Source organism: Lissotriton vulgaris, chromosome 12 (genome assembly GCF_964263255.1).
Source record: "Lissotriton vulgaris chromosome 12, aLisVul1.2, whole genome shotgun sequence".
Classification (NCBI taxonomy): Eukaryota; Metazoa; Chordata; class Amphibia; order Caudata; family Salamandridae; genus Lissotriton; species Lissotriton vulgaris.
The window spans coordinates 8,715,843-8,735,477 of record NC_141700.1 but is presented as its reverse complement, the minus strand read 5'-3'; the positions used below and the strand labels follow the sequence as shown (position 1 = coordinate 8,735,477).

At 51.9% G+C, this 19,635-nt stretch overlaps 1 pseudogene across 1 annotated transcript in view; it reads left to right on the top strand.

The window, feature by feature from the left end:
* LOC147673036 (uncharacterized) overlaps positions 1-18,870 on the top strand; it is a 55,442-nt pseudogene extending 36,572 nt beyond the window's left edge. Inside the window, exons 2-6 of the transcript XR_015302592.1 lie at positions 1,541-1,769; positions 3,484-4,250; positions 4,675-4,844; positions 10,509-10,664; positions 18,574-18,870. The product of XR_015302592.1 is annotated as an uncharacterized LOC147673036 (transcript). The remainder of the gene's footprint in view (positions 1-1,540; positions 1,770-3,483; positions 4,251-4,674; positions 4,845-10,508; positions 10,665-18,573) is intronic.
* Positions 18,871-19,635: the final 765 nt, after the last annotated feature.

The following is a 19,635-nucleotide window of genomic DNA, read 5'->3' as shown; positions in this document are numbered from 1 at the left end:
TCTGGCACTCTCTGTAGCTGGCACTCTCTCTATCTGGCGCTCTCTGTAGCTGGCACTCTCTCTATCTGGCACTCTGTGTAGCTGGCACTCTCTCTATCTGGCGCTCTCTGTAGCTGGCACTCTCTGTAGCTGGCACTCTCTCTATCTGGCACTCTGTGTAGCTGGCACTTTCTGTAGCTGGCACTCTCTCTATCTGGCACTCTGTGTAGCTGGCGCTCTGTGTAGCTGGCACTCTCTGTAGCTGGCACTCTGTGTAGCTGGCACTCTCTATCTGGCACTTTCTGTAGCTGGCACTCTCTCTATCTGGCACTCTGTGTAGCTGGCGCTCTGTGTAGCTGGCACTCTCTCTAACTGACACTCTCTGCAGCTGGCACTCTCTATCTGGCACTCTCTCTATCTGGCACTCTCTGTAGCTGGCACTCTCTGTAGCTGGCACTCTCTCTATCTGGCACTCTGTGTAGCTGGCACTTTCTGTAGCTGGCACTCTGTGTAGCTGCCACTCTCTCTATCTGGCACTCTGTGTAGCTGGCGCTCTGTGTAGCTGGCACTCTCTCTAGCTGGCACTCTCTCTATCTGGCACTCTGTGTAGCTGGCACTCTCTATCTGGCACTTTCTGTAGCTGGCACTCTCTATCTGGCACTTTCTGTAGCTGGCACTCTCTCTATCTGGCACTCTGTGTAGCTGGCGCTCTGTGTAGCTGGCACTCTCTCTAACTGACACTCTCTGCAGCTGGCACTCTCTATCTGGCACTCTCTCTATCTGGCACTCTCTGTAGCTGGCACTCTCTGTAGCTGGCACTCTCTCTATCTGGCACTCTGTGTAGCTGGCACTTTCTGTAGCTGGCACTCTGTGTAGCTGCCACTCTCTCTATCTGGCACTCTGTGTAGCTGGCGCTCTGTGTAGCTGGCACTCTCTGTAGCTGGCACTCTCTCTATCTGGCACTCTGTGTAGCTGGCACTTTCTGTAGCTGGCACTCTGTGTAGCTGGCACTCTCTCTATCTGGCACTCTGTGTAGCTGGCGCTCTGTGTAGCTGGCACTCTCTCTATCTGGCACTCTGTGTAGCTGGCACTCTCTATCTGGCACTTTCTGTAGCTGGCACTCTCTCTATCTGGCACTCTGTGTAGCTGGCGCTCTGTGTAGCTGGCACTCTCTCTATCTGGCGCTCTGTGTAGCTGGCACTCTCTCTATCTGGCACTCTGTGTAGCTGGCACTCTCTATCTGGCACTCTCTGTAGCTGGCACTCTCTCTATCTGGCACTCTGTGTAGCTGGCGCTCTGTGTAGCTGGCACTCTCTCTATCTGGCACTCTGTGTAGCTGGCACTCTCTATCTGGCACTTTCTGTAGCTGGCACTCTCTCTATCTGGCACTCTGTGTAGCTGGCGCTCTGTGTAGCTGGCACTCTCTCTATCTGGCACTCTGTGTAGCTGGCACTCTCTATCTGGCACTTTCTGTAGCTGGCACTCTCTCTATCTGGCACTCTGTGTAGCTGGCGCTCTCTGCGACGGACACTCTTTCACCGAAGCATCTTTTCCTTCACAGGTGAGACAAGGCCTGCCATGCCTGGACGCCCCACGCTGGACAGCTGAGACCCCACACACGGCACCCATGGCGAGGCTGAGCTTGGAGCAGAGAGGCTGGAGAGGCCGGAAGAGACTGCCTCCTATCCAGGCTGCAGAGACGACACACCCCCCGGACGGGCGTCAAGTGCCCCCTGTTCAGTGGTCAGATCTGTTCGTGCCTGCCACCAGGTGCCCTGCACAGCCTGCAGGTGAGGGGGGGGGGGGTTGTCTGCAGCTCTTGCACAGCACCAGGGGTCTGTAGGGCAGGGGTTGTGCCAGAGGGAGGGCCCTTGGGTGCCCCACCCCTCTGACAGCAGAGGCAGGACAGGCACAGGGATCTCATCCACTCACTTGGCCTTTGGAAATAAAATATGCTTCATTTTCCTTGACCCGTTGACATGAAAGGGAACTGCTTGCAAACTCTGAGCTGGACTAGAGGCGAGTATTACTTGCCAGGACAGGTACACGCATATTACATGCCCATACTTGTACATGTGTATTACATGACTGTACGTATACACATGTATTATGTGCATGTGTATTACATGTTTGTACACGTGTATAACACACTTGCACATATGTATCACGTGTGTACATGTAGATTGCGTGCCTGTAGGTGCATTACATGACTGTACATCGGTACATGTAGCATGTGCCTGGAGATGTGTATTAAATGACTGTACATGTACACGTGTATTACATGCTTGTAAGTGTTCACTTGGATTACATGCCTATATACCTGCATTTCAGGCCTGTACACGTACATTAAATGTCTGTATATGTCTATCTGCATGGCTTTTCTGAAGCCAGTCCTGGGCAGCAGCTAATGTCGAATTCAGAATACACATCAAACACAATCTCTTTCCCAAACAGAACACAAAGCCTCTGACGCGTCGTTCTGCTTCGGCAACCGCTATCAACAGGAGCTAAGTTACCAAAGAAGGGGGAGGGGGCGAAGCGCACGGAGCCTTCCTCCAGGGACCACAAATGTATGACTGAGCATCAAGACCAGACAGTTGTGTTGGTGTGGAATGGGATGGGTTTTGTTCAAGTACCCAAGGCCCCCCAAATTGGAAAAATTAGCCCCTGCCAATACTTGTGGCACGCTTCAACATAGGGTGCGTTCCCCACACGCAAAACATCTAGCAGCGTTTGAGGGGGAGCGCGGGAGATCATGAGTAGGGATCCGGAGAAGTTGAATCTCCCGGGGTGGCATGCCTCAGCCTCCCCTGATCCAGGGCTCCCTCCTCAGGGTTAGAAACTAGAAAGTGTGATTAAGAGGGTTTTATCACTCCACCATCCACTGTGCTACTTGTGTCAACATGTTTCGGCCGATACTCCATGCTCAAAGAGGGTCAGTGGCCTCCATCAGGACAAAGAGATCCCTAAATGAATGTCACATCCCTACAGTCAGACATTAGGAAGAGAGGACAGTCAAGACTGGTGAGTGATAATGCTGCCTTAGCTAAGGACTAAAACTGAATCGCCACTCCCTTGGCGCTTTAGACTGGTTCAGGGGCAGGCGGGTGGGCACTGAGGGTTGATCGCTCCGAGTGGCCCTCAGGGTGGCAGAACCTGCACGTGCTTTCAAAGAGGAGGAGACACCTTTAAATGACACCTAACATGAAGTATGATATTTCATAATTCCACATATGAAGGAATTTCCGTACTAGGACAGTAGTATCCTGTCCATGATGAATGCATGCACGTTAAGTCATGCGTGAATCCAGCACTGATAGGAAGTCTGCATCATCATGATGATGGAGTATTTAAAGTGGCCACTCACTCACCCACTCTCACACTTGTGCTCCAGTCAGCTGAAACTCGATTTCCAAGCCATGCTTTGGTCGCACCCCTCTAGCTAGAGATGAAATCTTTTGGCTATCCAGTTTTTTCCTGATTATGCACTTTGGTTTCTTCTAGGAGTCCCAAGACTTTCAGGAGGGAGCAGTCTTCATGCGGGCAGAGCACGGAAGCCCCCAGACCTCCATCCACTGGACCTCAGTCCGCCACTGAGAAGGAAGCGATGGAAGGACCCCTGCCCCTCCAAGGCCACTGCGCAGGGTCCTGATGGCCGAGCAGGGGGAGCGGTGCGGTCTGAGAGTAGCCCAAGTCCTCCAGAACTTTCCAACATGGAGGACCCGTGCGACAATGCTGTGCCGTCCTGGGACCCCCACGGGGCCGGGTTCCATCCCCAACCGAGGGTCCAGAGGATCTGCGTGGACCTTCGAGCAGCCTTGGCGGACGTGGGCGAGCCGTGGGGGTCTTGGGAGGGATCTTCAGACACAGGCAGTATCTCCGGAGGATCCGGCACACCAAGGGGCGATCAGAAAGCCACAGAGGAGGATCCGGGAGAAAGAGCCCGTGTTCAGACCACCAGAGTGACCCGAGCTGGCCCAGGAGAGAGCTCAAGAACCAATCAGGAGCAGAGAATGGTTTGCGGGCTCGCTTCAGCTCTCCCGCCTCCAGCCACCAGCACCATGTCCGAGGAGCACGCGTCACCACTCAGGCCGAGTCAAGCATCGCCACAAAGGACAGTGAGCCTGCTGGAAGTCCTGGGAGATGGGACCTTGGCCAGCAGGAGGTCTCCAGACGCACATGGCAGATCCCCGTCTGGATTCCCGAAGGTCATCCTGGAGAGAGACTCCTGGAGGCTGCGCCCTGGGAGGACGACAGGCGCAGAAACCATGGTAAGGCCCCCTTCAGCCATGCAGGCAGGTCTGGTAGGGATGACACTACTTCCCTTGAGAAGTCACAAGCAACACTGTGCCTTACTCCACTCTTGTGTCAGATGCTTTGCTGTCAGCACCGGGACGCGCCTTTGCCGGGGCAGCTGTTGCGCTATACAAATCGCAGTAACATAACATAACTAGTGCATGCAAGTTACCCCAGTGTCCTGGACAGTTCCCATCTGCTCAGTCCAAAGGCAGGGATGGAGGTGTTTGGTGCCACCACGCACTCCTGAGGGTTGTGTGATGGGAGAGAATTTGTTTTCTCCTGCGCAGTCCTGTCTTGATTCTCTGCACTGGGCCCTGGGAGAGACCAACCCATTCTAGGGTGACTGTGCTGGGTCTGTCAGCAGTCAGCGCTTTAACGTGTTTTCTTTATTTCTAGGATAGAGACAGCCCCCCTAGGCCGGAGTATGCTGAGGACCTCCAACTCCCGACCACCCTTCTCCTCCAGAGGGTTCGAGATTACACGAGCAGCGAACACCACGAGCTGATCGCCCAAGTCCTGAGCTCGCTCCGCCAGGGACCGGGGGTAGAGCTCCGGGCCCTACCACAGTAAGTGTCAGTACATGGGGTGGAGCAAGAAACTGGGGTCCCGCAGCGTAACTGGGGGTAAAGCCCGGGGTCCATCACAGATGTCTGTCCAGGGACAAAATTGTAAACTAATACTTCTTTAGCGCACTACTCACCCGCAAGGGTCTCAAGGCGCTTGTATGAATACCGCTGTGGAACCCATCCTGGCTTTCCCTGTGAGGCGTCCACTCCTGGGCACCCCCAAGGTGGAGGCCAGGCATCCTTAGCGTTGTGGGGGCCGTTGTGGAGATTAAGCAAGCTATTGCCCAGAGTTGCAGAGTGGGACTCCATGATTGGAATAGGCACCGAGGCGAGAATTATCAGGTCCGTGGAATTTTTGAGCCCAAGACCCGCCGAGGCGGGAGATTGAACCCTGGTCCCGGGCTAGACCTTTGCCTCAGGGTCTGCCGCTCTAACCATTGAGCCACACAAGGGATAGATTTCTGGGGTCCACCCAATGTAGGCGCCTCCGGACTGGGGTAGAGCCCCCATGGTCCAACCGCATATATGTCGGTCTTAAATCTAGGACTAGAGTCCTGGGGTCGAGCAGACAGAGCAACCGTCTAAGAACTGGAGGCAGAGCCCCCATGGTCCAACAGCGTACATGCCGGTCACAAAACTGGGACTAGAGCCCCGGGGTCCAGCTGACAGAACGACCGTCTGCGAACTGGGGTGGAGCCTTGGGGTCGAACAGACTGAGCAGCATCTGAGAACTGGGGGTAGAGCCCTGGGGTCGAGCAGACAGAACAACCATCTGACAACTTGGGGTGGGGACCTGGGGTCGAGCAGCGCTGGTTTCCAACCTGGAAGCTGAGTTAGAGTCCCACGGTCAAGCAAATTGGGTCTCTGGGGACTGAGGGAGAGCGCGGGGTCAAGCAGTGTTCATTTCATGGCGAGGAAGGGAGAGAGTTGGGGGACAACTGGTCTAAAGGGAGAGCGAGAGATAGGGGTATTGGCTAGAATGAGAGAGGTTGGCAGAGACGCGTGCGCATCGACAGAGCCAGGAAGGGCCAGGTCCTGGGTGAGAGCACCCTCACTTTACTAAAATGTTTTTTTCTTAACCAGGGTTGAGCTGGCCCGCTGGTATGTGTCAGTTGCCCTGGTAACCTTCTGTGATTGTTGTCACTTTTATGCATCTATTTGGTGGTTTTCTGTAGCTGTACCACGGTTGGGGCAGGAGGTCTGGTGTCAGAGCTTGGGACATATGGACAATTTGAACAGATACCCCAAACACAGTTCATTTAAAGCTAAAGAACACAAGAAGAAGACAAAGTATAACATAGCACTGATAATTTGCTGTACCCTGTTTAACCAAATATCAAACCAGGATTGCTCAGCCAGCTGTCCTGGGCAGTATTCCCTTGGATGGGCTCTACATTAGTCTAAACAGGGGCATGAAGCCCTGACAGGGACCAGGAGGGACAGTCTGAAAGGAAACAGGGTGAGGGAAAGACAAGTCTAGGAGGTGACAGGGAGAGAGAGGGACAAGTCTAGGAGGGGACAGGGCGAGGGAGGGACAAGTCTAGGAGGGGACAGGGCGAGGGAGGGACAAGTCTAGGAGGGGACAGGGCGAGAGAGGGACAAGTCTAGGAGGGGACAGGGCGAGAGAGGGACAAGTCTAGGAGGTGACAGGGCGAGAGAGGGACACGTCTAGGAGGGGACAGGGCGAGGGAGGGACAAGTCTAGGAGGGGACAGGGCGAGAGAGGGACAAGTCTAGGAGGTGACAGGGCGAGAGAGGGACAAGTCTAGGAGGGGACAGGGCGAGAGAGGGACAAGTCTAGGAGGTGACAGGGCGAGGGAGGGACAAGTCTAGGAGGGGACAGGGCGAGAGAGGGACAAGTCTAGGAGGTGACAGGGCGAGAGAGGGACAAGTCTAGGAGGGGACAGGGCGAGAGAGGGACAAGTCTAGGAGGGGACAGGGCGAGGGAGGGACAAGTCTAGGAGGGGACAGGGCGAGGGAGGGACAAGTCTAGGAGGGGACAGGGCGAGAGAGGGACAAGTCTAGGAGGTGACAGGGCGAGAGAGGGACAAGTCTAGGAGGGGACAGGGCGAGAGAGGGACAAGTCTAGGAGGTGACAGGGCGAGGGAGGGACAAGTCTAGGAGGGGACAGGGCGAGAGAGGGACAAGTCTAGGAGGTGACAGGGCGAGGGAGGGACAAGTCTAGGAGGGGACAGGGCGAGGGAGGGACATGTCTAGGAGGAGACAGGGCGAGGGAGGGAGAAGTCTAGGAGGAGACAGGGCGAGGAGGGACAAGTCTAGGAGGTGACAGGGCGAGGGAGGGACAAGTCTAGGAGGTGACAGGGCGAGGGAGGGACAAGTCTAGGAGGTGACAGGGCGAGAGAGGGACACGTCTAGGAGGGGACAGGGCGAGGGAAGGACAAGTCTAGGAGGGGACAGGGCAAGGGAGGGAGAAGTCTAGGAGGTGACAGGGCGAGGGAGGGACATGTCTAGGAGGAGACAGGGCGAGGGAGGGACAAGTCTAGGAGGTGACAGGGCGAGGGAGGGACAAGTCTAGGAGGTGACAGGGCGAGAGAGGGACTTGTCTAGGAGGGGACCGGGTGAAAGAAGGACACATATGGGACACAGGGTGAGGGGAGAACAGGTTTAGGAGGAGACAGGGCGAGGAGGGACTGTCTAGGAGGAGACAGAGTGAGGGAACAATAAGTCTAGGAGCAGACAGGGCAAGGACAGTCTAGGAGGGGTGAGGGAGGGACATATCTAGGAAGAGACAGTGTGAGGGAGGGACAAGTCTAGGAGAAGACACGCCTAGAGAAGGTCAAGTCTAGGAGGGGACAGCGGACAGGGCGAGGGAGGGACAAGTCTAGGAGGGCACGGAGCCTTGACGCCGAAGAGACTAACACAGTAGAAGACATGAGCCTTTGCAGTCCATAGATTCCTTGGCTGACCAGGGCTGTGGGATGTATCTGAACTTAGCATCATTTTTGTTTTAAAAAAAAGAGCCTGGAAGAGCAGCACTGGAGGTAGAACAGGGTAAACCCAGGCCAGTGCTGAGCCTAGCTCAGGGCGGCACCCACACGGACAGGGATGCAGAGGGGCAATGCGACTCCACAGCGCCTTCCTAGATCGGACAGGACCGGGTACTAGAGCGAGGGACCCCGCAGTACAAATACTAGGACATAGGACTGACCGAACCAGCAGCAATGCTAGGACAGCAGTGACCAGTACATATGCCAGGACACTGAACCACCTGGAACAGATACTAGGACATGGATCTGAATGGAGTGGATAGCTGGCCACACAACTGACCAGCACGTAAACGGAACCGACTGATACCGACAGCAGGATATGGAACAGACCACTGTTGACAGCAGGACAGGCAACTAACAAGTATGAATGTTACAGAGACAAAGCTGAAGGAAGATGTGTATGAAGCGCCCCATAGAACGGCAATTGGGAATTGCAGAGGAGGAAGGAATTAAACTGAGCCTGTCTAGGTACCGCCTTCTGTACATACCAGCGAGCCCCTGGTTCACACATGATGGACACGGGTAACAGAACCGGTCAGTCATAATTGTGAAGGACGGGTCTGTGAATGGGCGGCGCCACCCAGGACTCAAGAAGAGATAATAGGGAGGCACAGAATCTGGAGACGTTACTAGAGATCTGGGCTCTTGTCTGGCAGCGATGGAGGGGGTCTCTGAATGGAAGCCCCCCACCCCCAGGACTCGTCAGTGTTTGGAGGCACAGACATTACTAGAGTTCTTGGTTCAGTGACTCACCCAGGGACCCCGGACCCTGCAGCATGACCAGGTAGACCCATTTGGGGGTTGGTCGGATGGCATCGACTGCTCAAGGCGGTCTCGCAGCACAAGCCATGAAGCTTCGCCTCAGGTCTCATGCCTGCAGGGGTCACAACCGATGCCACTCTGCAGGTGTGGTACAAGTTATCTAGATTCATCAGTGAGAAGGTGACAGCACCTCCCTTGAGTGCGTGTGCACTCGCCAGAACTGAGCTGGTACAACACCTTGTCACACTCAACCATTCTGCTGGTCACTAAGACCCTCTCTTTGGGGCTGTTCTCTGTCCCATGGCCTCCTTCCGCGAAGGGAGAGTCTACGGCTGGTGGTGCAACTGCCGCAAAGCGTGTTTACTGTTACCCCTAACAAGAGTTGAAGCTCACGACATGCGTTAGATTTGGGCACTAACGGAAGGCACACCATTTCTAAAGGAGATGCTGGATCCAGCCCTGAATCCATCACACCGACGGTGCAGGAAATCCCGCAGCTGGATCCCACTTCACATCTAGAATCGTTGGACCTATATATATTTCTTCGACTCCTAACTTTCCCATCCCTTTTACAACCCTCCCAGGTTTTCTACCTAGTTGATCAGTTTTGGTTTTCAAGTTTGGGAACCCACACTGCTCGACGCCCTTCCTTAAATTCAACCTAGAGCAGCATTGACTTTTTTCTAATTAATTATCTGCTTCTGATTCTGTTTTCTCTAGGTCCTCGTTCTGAGGGCACCTCTTTCTCAAATAATGCAACCTCAAGGGCTCTCAGCAGTCCTCTTTATGTATTTCCAGCTTTTGTAAAGCGCCTCAATGATCCCGGTGCAATATCACGGCGCTAGCATCGCTCGATGTTGTTTCTGGAGTCATTCGATGGTGCAGGCACCAGCATCATTGGGTCCTAAACAACCATGTTTTTTTACTTCTTCCAGATCCCCAAACAATCGTCAATGAAACGTAAATCTAAGGGTAGCTTGTTCCACGGTAGAGCGGCCGGATATGATGTAGTCTGCTTCTAGTAGTCCTTATAAGACCTCAAAGCTTGGGGTCTTATCTTACGCGGGTGGTGTCAAGACTTGGGAGTTCGAAGCTCTGGGAGCGGCAGGCACTGGACCATGCGCCTCGTCTTGAGATCTCGTCTGTCCGGCTGGGATTCTGTGATGAAAGAGCATTCTCCAGTGAGGTGGACTTTACGTGTCGAAGTGGCCAGATGGCCATCTCTTTTGCTTTTCAGCAACCAACCCCTAAAGCGGGTGAAAGACAAGTTTCACTGACTCCTGCGAGTCTGGGGCGTGTCCGTGCTCAGACAGCGCTGCCTCGCCTTCTTTTACTTTCAGTTAGTATTTCCTTTCTTTGAGCCAACTCCCCTTTACATACCTCTGGAGCCAGATGTCCTGTCCCACCGTTCTTTACTGAGGACCAAACTCTGTTTCTTTTCGTCGTGAAGCCTCCATCCAAGTCATTTCCATCTCTTCGTCTACAGCTAATGTTTATTCAGTGTGAGACCCGCCCGTGGGATGTTCCAAGACTTCCCACAGCCCCAGCAGCTCGTGCCTTTTCTGCTGCTGATTGACATTTGTCTGATTTCTAGATTGTAAACTTTAGCATTATGAGGTCAACTTGGTTGCAAAGCCTCGCTCACAACTCCCCTGATCTACCTCTGTGCAGGCCGCAGCGCCATTTGTGGCGTCCTTCCAGTTGGGTCGTCTCTTCCAGTTGGACCATCTGCCCTGGTTCTGATCTTCCACCGGTTTAGACTGTCCTTCCAGATGCTTTCATGTATCTAAGTTTCATCTAGTACCTTTGGTTGGCTACTGTCAGGGTGCGTGGGAACAGCAGAGGTTCATGGAGTTGAGGTCATCATTTAAGGCGCCTTTTCCCTTTCGTTGCAGACCGCAGGCCCTGACCCGGAAGACAAACCTGAGAGGAGAAGACATTGGGTGGAAAACCAAACAGACCGCTGTGCAGAACATCCAGAGGCGGCTGGCACCCGGCAGCATCCCAGCCCCAGCCAATGGAAGGGCCAGGTTTACCTGGCAGAAGAGCAGGTGGGTTGTACTCGATGTGAACTGAAGCCTGACTCCTATCCTTCAGGCGCTACTCCTTGCAGAAACCTGGGTCTCACTGGCCATTGCGACTACAAGTGTCATCCGCTTTCTTGAAAAGTCCCATTGAAGTACAGCCGAAGTCTTGCGACAGGCTCTGCCCCCACCCCCTTGATTGCGAAGACCTCTACCCGAGGTGCTTCCACCGGCTTCATTTGTAGAGGTGATGCTTGTAACCCACCTGAGAGTAAAGCAGGGTTAAGGGATTGCATGTCACAGCTGGAGTAATACTGGTGCACTTATGATGCAGCCATCGTCACATCTGGCTCCTTGCGTGGCAGGCGCGGAGTGTCTCGGGCTCTTTATTCGAGTGTCTCGCAGGACGTCAGATGGCGGTGAGGGTCCTGAGTGAGTTAATAAAACTAGACAAGGGAGTTACGGGAGGCATCTGAATGTACATGCATCTAGAAACTCACTAGACATTCACACATCCGTATGAATGTATTAATGAGGAGTGGTGCCGTTTCTAGCGCGTGAGCTGTATTCCAAGATGCATGCTGGATCCATAGGAGCCCAGAATGAGTCTTCAGATGTTCATGTGGCCAATGGAGATAAACGTTCTGTAACTTCTTAAACCTATGAAATGACCCTTCATCCTCGTCCTCGCCTACCTCGAAGTTATCGCTTCCTGTTCAATATGCTGATGTTCATACCCATTTGCCTTTTATGCTTTTAATGTTTTTGCATAGTTTTTTTTTTCGTTTTTTTTAATTGAAGTTTTTACAACAGTTTTTAACCCTCCCCACCCCCCTGCCCCCCACAAGACAAATCCATGAAACCTCCATTAAACCTTGTGTCAGGAGTAAGCGGAAAAGAAAAAAAAACATTTCATAACATTTCATTACAATCCTACTGCATTTAGCAAAAAAGAACAAAAAAGGGAACAAAGAGATAGACGTTTTGTGTCGATGAAAAAAAAATATATATATATGTGTGTTACAGACACTACCCCACCCCTTCCCGCCATTTATTTATCGGAGACCAGATTTGCTGCCCCTTTACTCTGCCTTTTTTTCCTCTCCTGGCATAAATTGAGTTTTCTAAATTACAGCTGCTTAACAACCTGGCTAACCATTGTTGCAGTGTAGGGGATGTTCTATCCTTCCAGGCTGTAGCAATACACAGACGAAGTACTGCCATCGCTACAAATAAAAAATATTCCTGCGGCAAGAAATCTCACTTGAGACCCCCAGCACAATCAGCTCTGCCGTTAGCTTAATTTTCACATTTAACGCTCTGTCCATAAATACCTCCATGGATTCTAGAAGGGGCAGCAAAGCTGGGCCACTAGCAAACATATGGGTTGTATCACCCTCCGTGCTGTCACATCTAGGGCATAATATCCCCTGTGTTCCCCCCCATTGAGCTATTTTAGCCGGTGTATAAAACAGTGTATACAAGGTTTTATAATGTTGTGCTTGTAAAGCTGAAGAACTGAGGATATCATGCCCCAGCTGTAGTGACCTACCGAATATCCCCCGTGTTATCTCTAATCTGTTCATCCATTTCAATTCAGCTTTTTCTAAATCATCTTCTCTGTTCTTAATTAGCTCTGCGTACAACATTCTAATTGTGCAGCCTTGCCCCTCTTCAATAATCTGCAGTATCGAGTTAATTTCAAATCCACGTGCACCACCTATCTTGCCCGACAAAAAACTTCTTGCCTGTAAATATTTAAAAAAGCTTCTTGAATTCATTCCAAATTCCTCTTGAATTACAGAAAATTGGCATATACCCTCTGGGCCTATGAGATCCCCCACCTTCTTGACCCCCAATCTTTCCCATTCCCCAAAAATTGAATCCCCGAAGATATCCTGCGGTATTGTAGGGTTGTTAGACAATCTAGTATGGGCATTAAATCTGCCCAGGCCGAATCTCTTCTTGAAGGCCCTCCAAATCTTATAGGCTGCCTCAACTGTTTTAGATTTGGTTTTATTAAAGAAGCTTGGTTCAGTATGTCTCAGAAGCACATTCGCTGCTTCTACTCCTAAAACCAGTTCATATATTTCCATGGAGCCCGTATGATGTGCTTCCTCCATTTCTGCCCCCCCCCCAAGAGGCCTGGCATTTGTTGTAGCATTGCTGCCCAATAATATAGTTTTAAATCGGGCATGGCCCAGCCCCCCCGATCCCGTGGTAGCGACATGAATCTAAGAGCTCTTCTAGTTTTACCTTGGCACCAGATAAAGCGATTAAATATTTGTTCTATTATGTTAAACCAGCCAGCATTAAAAAGTAAGGGGATTGATTTGAATAAGTACAAAAACTTTGGAAAAACTTCACAAAATTCACTCGTCCCACTATAGACATATGGATATTATGTACCCTGTCTAAGTCTCGTTTAGACTTGGTTATTATCGGCTTTATGTTCAGTTCCACCAATTTATCCAGGTCTGCAGTGATAGAGACTCCCAAATATACCCCATCTGCCACCACCCGTGAATCTGTGCATTCTGAATGTGAATTGTGTATGATTTGTGTTTTGGCTTTATTCAAAGCGTAACCTGCCACCTGGCCAAAGTGATCTGCTTCTATTTCTATCCCTCTTATAGCCTCAGTGGGTGTAGGTGTAACAACTGCCACGTCGTCGGCATACGCTAAGACTTTGCTTGGGCCCATGCTTGTTATTAATGGCCGTATGCGCTCATTTTGTTCTAGTTTAGAGATTAGCGGATCTATATACATTGCAAACAATAAGGGTGAACACGGGCAGCCCTGCCTTGTGCCGCGCGATATTTCAATTGGGTTTGAACGTCCCGCGTTCACCCTTATGCGTGCTGTTGGAGCCCTGTATAGTGATTGTACTGCTCTCACAAAACTTTCCCCGCATCCTGATTTCCTCATTACTGCCCATAAGAACTCCCAAGCCACACGGTCGAAAGCCTTTTCGGCGTCTAAAAGCAGAACTGCCATGGGACCCCCCGCTCCCCCTGTGCAATTGCATAGTTTTCTATGTTTTTTACCTGCTAAAGTTCAAGCAGCAGACGTCGTCGTACATTGGGTCAGTATCTTAGGCATGAATAGACCTGTGAGGCAATAGCTCTGTAACATCACATACGTTTTGAAATGCTGCTCACACTGCTGTCCACCTGTCCTTCGTTGCAAGCTGCCTTTTGCGCACACACTAATGTTGCTGTGCCTTGTTCTGTAATCTGTTGTTACGTTGACTTTGATGATACCTTCCCGCTCTAGCCTAACAAGCGGGCGACGATGCACAGCGCTCTGATACTCTATCGGGTCATGTTTGCCTTTTATAAAACTTATCAAACAAACAAAACATGTGAATTGTAGGTAATACTGACACTGCCTGCATGGGGTGCACAGAGGAGGGAGTAGGAAGAGATGTAAATAAAGATTATGCCCAGGACAGTTTAAGTTATATGGTTATGTCCGGAACTAAATAAAAATACGTTGTAAGCCCTAAGGATTTGTGTTGTCCAGTGTCCAATGTATCTGCAGCCTGGACGCCCCTCTATGTCCAGCATGAAACGTACAAATACTTGGCGGGAGTGCCAGGTTAGGCCGGGTGGAGCCCCTATATTTGCAGATTACAGGTCCGGGGGTGTCAGCGGTGACTCCGCCTCAGCCCAGAGCGGGGCCCTCTCCAGATGTACTATGGCAAAGAGAGAAAATGGGAGGTTTCTCCTGTCACTGGAATCAGAACTAATGCTCCTGTAAAGCGCCTAGACTGCACAACACTAGAGGGAAATAGTGAAGAGCTTGTCCTTCTCGGCTCTAGTTCTCTTTGCTCATTTGCATTAATCTACTTAAGTTTTGAAGCTAAAGGTTTTACCCTCAGCCAGTCACTGCCAGAAATACACAGAAGACAAGCCAGTTACAACAGACACAAAGGCATCTACTTCTGAGGACAGTCGTCTTTCCACAACAGGGGTGAGGGGGTTAGGGGCCTGAAGCTCAATCATCACATTAACCAGCAGGGAAAGGACGGGAGGCTTAAGTACCCCTGTACCGCCTTGTTTGTGTTCCGCGGGTCCTTCCCAGCAGGTTCCTGCCTCCCAAGCCACTGGGGCTCTCGCAAGTCACAGAGACTGTTGTGTTCATGCGCTTGGGAAGAGCCTTTTTTTGTACTTCATTTATTCAAGTTTCCTTGAAAACAGAACTGATAAGGTCATCAGCTCAGCAAAGCAGCATCTGACATGGCAATATCAGGAATGATCAGACCACGAGCAACCACATGGTACAGGCAGAAAACACTGGAGTTATGACAACAGTGCAAAGGTTCATCAGAGGCACCGGAAGCGCCTGGGGGGCCTTCCATGCACCAGAGGAGGTCAAAGGGAACTACAGAGGGTTCACTCTCAAACAAGGCCCTGCCATCCTGGGACTCGGAAGAAGTCAACAGGGAGAGTTCCCTGGGTGGAAGTAAACTCTCACGGACTTTGGAGTACATGAATTTGCAGTAAAAGAAGGGATCGGCAGATTAAAGACCTTTAGGTATGAGAGCCGTGCAGGATCACAGGCGCGACAAGAATGCGCGCAATCCCAACCCATGGAGGTTGGGAAGGATGTCTGGGCCAGCGCTCCAATCTGGCCACTAAGTTCACTAGACGAGCCATTAAGACTTCAGGGCAGGCACCAAGGTGTTTCTCTCACTGCAATCCAACAAACTAGCACAGGTTTACTAGCAGAAAACCAGCAGAAGCTCTCCAACCCAAACTACTGCTAGCGCTATCAGAGCTAGTGAGCTCTGCATCGAAGGGGGCTTGGAGCAGCTGCGGAGCGCGTTTGAGCGCCACAATCAGCAAAGAGTGAACCCTCGGCCAGACCCGCAGAATCTGCTGACCTTGTATCATGCATGGGCCACCAAGACAGACCATCTGCGGTCAGCTTTTGAAGCAGGGAACTCGCGCTTCGTCCACCTCGGGCTGTGACCGCCTGGCAGGCGCAGTTTTCAGCCGCAGTTTTCAGCCTGGCCCTCCGGGGTGAGTCTTCAGCATGGAGACCCAAGTGCCTCATTTGAAGGTGGACGCTAAAGGGATACACCCAAGAATGTAGAGGGTGGTGGAAGGCCAGCTTCCAGTCTTCTGCTCTTCAGCTGGCTAATGCCATCAGGAATGCCAAGTTGGTAGTGCAGAGGCCACGGGAGATGATGGCGGAACACAGGCCCACTTTGGTGTTGCTGCTGAGGCACTGTATGTAATGAGACAACCATGCGCCCGTGTTAGTGATCACAGTTCCGCCGATATGGCTAGGGCTGCGGTCTCCTCCAATAGAGGGTTTAGAAGATTCCAACCAAAGGGAAGGACCTTTCATGGTGCTCAGCATCCTTCAGTGTGGGAGAGTTGATTCCTCCACAACAGAAGCCAAGCAGTCTGTCCAACCAGATTGACATCACCCCATGATTCCGGAAGTAAAACTCGTGACTGTCTCTAGCCCCAGACTCTGTTGACTACATTTAGGCGCCATCCTAGGTCACGAGGCATCGGCCGCTGAGGGTCCCACAAAGAGACTTTGTAACGAGATGATATCAACCCATTAATGTCCATGGAGGTGGTTGGCCTCGCCCGCCATTATTGGGAATGTTTGGACTGTTTTTCTAATTTTTTAACCTTTACTTGACAATATTTAAGTTTTCTAGTTGAAACATTTTACTGTTCTACACAACACTGAGTTAGCCCTTTATGCTCTTATCGTCTGGTCCATGTTGTTGTTTGAACGAGGGTTGCATCGCACCCCTAATGCCGCTGAAAGGGCAAGTCTTTGTGCTTCGCCAGGCTAGGAAAGGAGAGCCAGACCATCCCATGTGGTGAGAAGCTGGTTTGTCTCTGTGGAGTCCTCTGACCAGGGTCTTTGAGGTCAGCTGTAGCACAGGACTAGATAGGCTTTGACCACTTTTCGCTCCTCTCCTCCTCAGCCCAACATGACGGCTTCTTATCCGTACATTGCGTGTTGTTAAATGACATCCCATGCAGCCCACCTGTAGGAGTTTCCTTTCATGGAACCCCACAACTGAGAAGACATACACAGCAGCTCGCCCAGCGTCTTTCTGCATTGGGTTCTTCTAATCACCACTGGTATCACATACACTCAGCACAGCACCCGTTTGCTCCATAGCCCCCCGCCCTTTCAGCAGCAGAATGGGAGCGGACACATGAACCCACTTTTCAATCTTTGCCTCGTCACACTCCCCACCTCTTTACCACTCCTGAGGGTCTACTGCCTCTGCATAGCTCCTCTTCACAACCCACTGGCTCTCTGCCCCCTTTCACTATGGCCTCCTCCCTGTTTCTCCTCATTCTGCTCACTCTCTTTCGATCCCATTCTCGTGTTACCTTTGCATCTCCTACGCGTCACCCCTCTATATCGTCTGGGCTTTCCCAGTTCCAGTGTGCTCCATGCAGTGCACCAGGGATGGTCTCCTTGTGTTCAGGCTTCCCATCATGCTTCCCATCATGCTTCCCATCATGCTTCCCATCAGGCTTCCCATCAGGCTTCCCATCAGGCTTCCCATCAGGCTGCCCATCAGGCTTCCCACCAGGCTGCCCATCAGGCTTCCCATCATGCTTCCCATCAGGCTTCCCATCAGGCTTCCCATCATGCTTCCCATCATGCTTCCCACCAGGCTTCCCATCAGGCTTCCCATCAGGCTTCCCATCAGGCTGCCCATCAGGCTTCCCATCAGGCTTCCCATCAGGCTGCCCATCAGGCTTCCCATCATGCTTCCCATCATGCTTCCCATCATGCTTCCCATCAGGCTTCCCATCAGGCTTCCCATCAGGCTTCCCATCAGGCTTCCCATCAGGCTTCCCATCATGCTTCCCATCATGCTTCCCATCATGCTTCCCATCATGCTTCCCATCAGGCTTCCCATCATGCTTCCCATCATGCTTCCCATCAGGCTTCCCATCATGCTTCCCGTCAGGCTTCCCATCATGCTTCCCATCATGCTTCCCATCAGGCTTCCCATCAGGCTTCCCATCAGGCTTCCCATCAGGCTTCCCATCATGCTTCCCATCAGGCTTCCCATCAGGCTTCCCATCAGGCTTCCCATCTTCCCATCATGCTTCCCATCATGCTTCCCATCAGGCTTCCCATCAGGCTTCCCATCAGGCTTCCCAGCAGGCTTCCCATCAGGCTTCCCATCAGGCTGCCCATCATGCTGCCCATCATGCTGCCCATCATGCTGCCCATCATGCTGCCCATCAGGCTTCCCATCATGCTGCCCATCATGCTTCCCATCAGGCTTCCCATCAGGCTGCCCATCAGGCTGCCCATCAGGCTGCCCATCATGCTTCCCATCAGGCTTCCCAACAGGCTTCCCATCATGCTTCCCATCATGCTTCCCATCAGGCTGCCCATCATGCTTCCCATCAGGCTGCCCATCATGCTTCCCATCATGCTTCCCATCAGGCTTCCCATCAGGCTTCCCATCATGCTTCCCATCATGCTTCCCATCAGGCTTCCCATCAGGCTTCCCATCAGGCTTCCCATCAGGCTTCCCATCAGGCTTCCCATCATGCTTCCCATCAGGCTTCCCATCATGCTTCCCATCATGCTTCCCATCATGCTTCCCATCATGCTTCCCATCATGCTTCCCATCATGCTTCCCATCAGGCTTCCAGCATCTCTATTGTCCTAGGGCTGGTTGGGCCTTCTGATACCCGCAAACCCCTCCATCTTGAACTCGCCCCTCATCGATGAGACAGGGCTTGCACCAGCAAAGTTATTCCTCTTTCTCGATCTGGATCCTTCAGCCAGCCGGCTGGTGGTGTCTGTGCTCTTGTGCCACCGGTGGCTGCTGGTTCCTCTTTGTATGAAGGTTCATCTCTGCCTTGAGGCTTACATTGTATTTTGGATTCAACATTTCTTATACTGACCCTCTCTCTTGCAGTTCACAGGTTGGTGCCAGTGTGCCTGCACGTGCACCACGAGGACCCCGCTGGAAGGAAGGCAGCAGCACATGCAACGTCTGGCGGATGGAAGATCTACCAGGAGAGAGTCACCCGGACACCCTCAAATCCTGCGGAATGAAGTCCTGACAATGGCCTCTTCACTCACAGGGGCCCAATAACAACTCACGGAACTTGGTAATGTCCCACCGAGTCTAACATTTCAAGCTGGATTTGAGCTCCTCTGAAAATGTTCAAGGCACTCCTGCCCTTACCACCCCCAGCCAGGGAGGGCTGCGCTGGGGTCCCAACGAAAAGCTCCCAGGACTCGCCCCACATCGAATGTCAGAACATACAGATTGGCATAGCGGTGTCGTGCAATAATAATGGAGGATTCTGGGGTCCTTTGGGTTGACCAGAATCAAGGTACGTTGGATCGCTGGGACAACTTTGTTAAATCTTTGAGATGCAGCAAAGTCTCTGAAGGAAACAGAGCGTGTTGGCTGTCTTCTAGGTTTGAAAGTCATTTCGGCTTCATGAAAGCTGTGTAGGGTGTAGGTCATAAAGGTAATGCTCCTCAATAATTAATAATGTTCAACAGAGTGGAGTGTGGTGGACAGTGAAGTGGGCGCGGGAGCCTCCCAACTGGCAACGAGAAGGTCAAAGTGGGTCTCCGACTGCTGGAAAAAGGAGTGACTACGTTGACTAGGAACCCTCGGTGCTGATGCAGAAAGTTACCGTCCTCTCCGTGGAGCAGGGTTCAGAGGGGATAATGAGATAATGTGACGCCGAACACCAAGGACAGTACACACAGAGATGCTGTGACCTACAAGTTGTAATTTATTAATTTAATTACATTCCTAAAATCTTTTCAATAAAAATAGTGAAAAAGAAGCACGAGAAAAGCTGTAACAGTCCAGCCATGTGCAGCCTGGATCCTGCCCAGGCGTGCAATGTAACGTCAGCAGATGTGCAAGGGGGAGCAACCATGAGGATTTAGGGTGACCACCCAGGGATGGATCTATGACATCACAAGGAATACCTTCATAAGGAGATTAACACAC